The following is a 4,934-nucleotide window of genomic DNA, read 5'->3' on the forward strand; positions in this document are numbered from 1 at the left end:
ATAGCTGATTATCTTCTGTATTTGATGAGACAAATATAAAAGTATCTTCTTTGAAAGACTCATCTAGGCATTATTCTGCATTCTGACATTAAGGGAAATGTTACTTGATTGCATCTTCTTTCAGGAATGGGTGAACTGGTCTGGTGGTTTGGGAAAATATAAGCATCTTACTTTTTATTTTATTTTTTTTTTCCCCCACAAACCACTGCCTTTCTTTTATTTGAGTGATGGCCAAAGTAGGAAAGGATAAACCACCACAAGACAAAATTTTCTTGGAGCATTTTGCTGCTATTAACTTCTGGAAATAGCAAGAGAAACCTTGTTTGCATGAAGCTGGTGTCAGATGAAGACTGACTGAATCCTCAAGGTACCACCCGCAATCACCTGCACTGTGTGACACTGGGCAAGTTACCCAAATCACCAATGACATACACATAAAGATCTGTTAATCAGAGAGTAGATTGGAAAAATACTCAGATAACTCAAAGGCTGCGGCAGCTCTACAGAACAGCTCAGGTCTCTGCTGTCCCCCTCCCACAGCCCGGTGTGTGCAGTTTGCTGCTGTTCTCCCTCTTGCCCAGGTGATACCACCATTCTTCCAGTCTCACCCACCACATGCAGACTGGATTTCTTTGGAATCATGTCTCAAGCTTGTTCTTTTTATTTTTGACATCTCTAAACCCTTTTATGGAAAAAAACCCAAAAAATTTTCCTCCAAGCCTCTCTGCCCTTGCATCAGTTAGTGTAACATTCAGCTTCAGCAGCTGCCCTCAAGAACACATCAATTCACTTCACAATCATACCAGTCCTTTGTTTACATAATTTACAAGCTTCTTGCCTTCTCTTCTTTATTCCTGTTACCTTTCCACATCTCCTCTTACCTCACTGAACCAATATCCTACCTGCCGTACAGCCAGCCCAGAACCTTTGCTTCACCAGACTCTATAATCTCTTTCAGCTTCTTCCCTAAGCGCAGACTCACGCTCTCCCCAGCTTGCTTCTGAGCCTGGGAAAACCTTCCTGATAAAATCTCAACAGCCACTCCTTTCTCCTCCTTCAAAACTATCTGTACAACTCACCTCTGTCAAAAAAACCTACTGAACACAGCCTTGGCTGTGACTGGGCAACTGAGGAACTAAGGTTTTCTTTCTTCCTTTCCTTGCTCCCTGCCTCTGCTCTCAGCTGAGCATTATTACAAATTACCCTACCAAAGAATGGTCCTTGCCTTATATATATAAATATATATATATATATGTATATACACACATATATATGTATACACACTTTTAGTTGTATTCTTCATCCTCATGGTTATTAGTACCTGCAGAATCCTCAGGGCAGGGATTGCCTTTTTTTCCTGCTTTTGTGAAGCAACTCACAGAACTGTGGCTCAATTTCCTGCACATGGTCCCAAAATACAAACACACACACACACACACACACACACCAGCCTGTTCCCTGGAGCAGAGGTACAGCAGAGCTGGGAACCACCAGTCAGCTGCAGTTGTTGCTGGCACAGAATGGGAGGGCAAAGAGATCAGACTAATTGGACAGGAGTGAAATAAGAGAGCAGAGAGCTTTGAAACTGCTGATTTTGTATGTGGGAGCAAGTGACCACCGGCACTTCCAGAAGCTCCCGCATTTCTGTGCTCCAGCCCATTACAAAGCTTTCAGACAGAAGTGTCCCGATTTCCCTTTACTTAAAGCAAACTTTGTCATCAGAAAAAAAAAAAAAGTGCTTTCAGCCTTCTTGTCTAAACCTAACCCATATTACAACAGCTAAAATGTCAGAGCTAATTAAGAAGAGGAAGCTGTGTATGAACCAGCCAAGATGTGCATCTGCCACCGAAGAGCGAGCGCCCGTTTTCTGCAGCCCTCGCCAGGAGCCGGCGCACAGCGAGTCTTCCCCGAGAAGCAGATAGCTGGCAATTTGGTCAACCCTGAATTATATGCTGGAGTGCTAACTTCCCTTGTGGTTGCAAAAAAAAGAAAGGCTTTAAAAATATGATTTCAAATTATGCTCGGGGGTATATTTAAAGAATAGCCAGCCAGATTCCATCCTGCCTTCCAGAGCACCATCGGGCTCCAGTGGGGTGGCACAGTAGATAAGAAAGCATGGTGTTTGGCTAATTAGTTTTAACCATCATTATGTAATATTGATGTCATATTGAATACACATATATATTCTGGCATAGCGACCAAAATTACATTGATTTATTAAGTTGATAGTCTGCACTGGTGCCAAGCTACCAGGTAATAGATCAGCTGCCTGGGCTGAACTTCAACGTGTAATTTCCAGCGCAATTTGACTGATCAGCAATACCATAATTGGTTGCAAACGTCCTTCCTTCTATTTGTTTTGTTAAGTGGCTTTCTCATTAACGCAGCAGAGCCAAGTAAATAAATATCACTTTACTATTGGACTGAAGGCAGAGAATAGTTGAGAACCGGATACAGACTGGGACAGGACTGTGTGATAATGTCAAGCCAGCACTTTTTTTTTTTAATACATTCTCTAGTTTACTGTGTGTAGGACTCTGGCTGCTTCAGAAGAGATATCCTTTTAGCAAAAGGGACTTGGCCAATGCTCTGCTCAGTAAAATGCAAATATATTGAATTTATGCCCCCAAATGCCTTAAGTCAATAGGTTTATTATTAGGCCAAGCCTTGATATCTCTGCTTAGAGTATGGTCCTCAGGTGTCCCTTCTAAGAGAGGACACCCAGTCATGTCTCTGGGAACAGACTCTCTGCTCTCTCTGTAAGGCAGCGCTCGGTCATCTGAAGAAGCTGGCAAACTCAGAACTGGGCACAGGAGCTTTAAGGGAGGTGGCACCTACCTCCTCTGACTCACTCTAACATCAAAGCCTAAGCTGAACCAGGTGGTGGGTCCTATCCCCCGATCTGCTCCTGCAGCACACTCACAGCTCTGCAGTCATACAGGACCACATGGAGCTTTGCTATTTTAAAGAGCAAGAAGTCTCAGATATGGTCTGAGGCCAAGTTGAATCACAGAATCATTTTGGTTGGAAGAGACCCTCAAGGTCATCAAGTCCAACCATTAACCCAACACTGCCTGGTCTACCACTAAACCATGTCCTTGAGAACTTCATCTCCATGACTTCTAAACCCCTCCAGAGATGGTGATTCCACCATTGCCCTGGGTAGCCTGTTCTAATGCCCAAGAACCCTTTCCAGGAAGAAAGGTTTCCCAGTATCCAATCTAAACCTCCCCCGGTGCAACTTGAGGCCGTTTCCTCTCGCCCTGACGCTTGTTCCTTGGGAACAGATCCCGAACCCCCTGGCTCCAAGCTCCTTTCAGGCAGTTCAGAAATCAGAAGGTCTCCCCTCAGCTCCTGTTCTCCAGCTGAACCCCCCAGGTCCCTCAGCTGCTCCCGTCACACTTGTGCTCCAGATCCTTCACCACCAAGTTGTAAAGTTCCTGAAAATATTGACTCAAGCATTGGATCTGTCAGCAAGTGCAATTATTTGAAGAGGATAAGGGCAGAAGCTGCTGCTGTGACATCAACTATCCCACAAAATAGCTCTGGACATCACTGGATTATCACATGACATTTCTGATTTCCAATAGATGCATAAAACATTGGGTTTTGGGTGCATGATTCCTCAGTACACGCTTTTTAATGCTCTTTCCATCTCTTATTTTACCCTATTCTATCAATGCCAGCCCACTTCTGTCTCTATTCTAAACATTTGTAATCATGTTAGGCTGGAGAATGAATAGTGATTATCTGGTGCATTCAGAGCAATGAAACATCATCACAGACCTTTCACACTGAGTCACCATGACACGTTATAGGAACAAAGGCAATAAAAAAAATCATGCAAAAAATGAAGAAAGGCGTGGAGTCAGGAGAGAAGAACTAATCCATTATTTTTAACTATTTTCTTCAGTTTAGGACTTTATACCTTTGATACTTTTCATCCACTGGACTCTGCCAAATAGAGCCATTGTTTTTCTTCTGTTAGCTCCCCAAAAATACCCAACAATGGCTTATTTCATGGTGAATAAAATTAATGACTAAGCTACTTAAACAACGTGTGTTCTTTGAACTATCCCATTTAAAACTCCAGGATACCAGCACGTTGCAAACAGGCAGACCTTATTAGCTGATGCTTAAACTTACCCGCAAAAGAAATTGGGATAGAAATGTTCAATACTGGTTTTTGTGTGGGGATGGGTGGTTTGTTTTGGTGGCACTTTTTTTTTTTTTAAGCTTTTAATGTTGCAGGTTTCGAAGGGCTCTGTTCTGCCATCATGCAGTAACACAGGCCTGCCTGGAGCACAGCCCTGCAGCAGCAGCACTAGGAATGATGCTGTTTGAAGAAATGACGGCTAAGGTATCACTCCCTACCCATTCAGGGCATACATGGCACAGGGCTGAGGTTTGTGATTTTGGATGTGCTTTAAAAAGAGCTTAGCATAGTTGTTACTCAGCAAATAACCAGAAGAAACAGGTTTGTAATGCGTTTGTTCAGACAGTTGTAAATTATTAGCATTTACTATGCCCTGGTGCATGTACAACGCAGGGAAAAACACCCTTCTTGTAAGGACCTGTCCTGCAACTTCTGCTCTGAGCATTTGCTCCTATGAGCGGGGTCACAGAACCCATAATGATTATTAATGTCCCCCTGTATTTAACTTTGAGAGGGCTCCAGTGCCTGAACCATGCTAGGTCCCCACCTGGCTCCCATCCCAACCTGGCGGCACAGCGGCTCCTTCCCACATTGCTGACTGCTTCTGCCCCTTCAAACTGCTGCTTCTCAAGCCTGAATCCCAACTTCACACGAGCACAATCTCCCCAAGATCTAGGGCACACAGCAAACCAAAAGATTACTTTTCATGCAAAGCACAATAAATCTGCCCCGACTGATTGGAAGGGATGCATTAATTGAGCCTGGAATTTTTTCACCC

This window comes from Patagioenas fasciata, chromosome 14, assembly GCF_037038585.1.
Source record: "Patagioenas fasciata isolate bPatFas1 chromosome 14, bPatFas1.hap1, whole genome shotgun sequence".
Classification (NCBI taxonomy): domain Eukaryota; kingdom Metazoa; phylum Chordata; class Aves; order Columbiformes; family Columbidae; genus Patagioenas; species Patagioenas fasciata.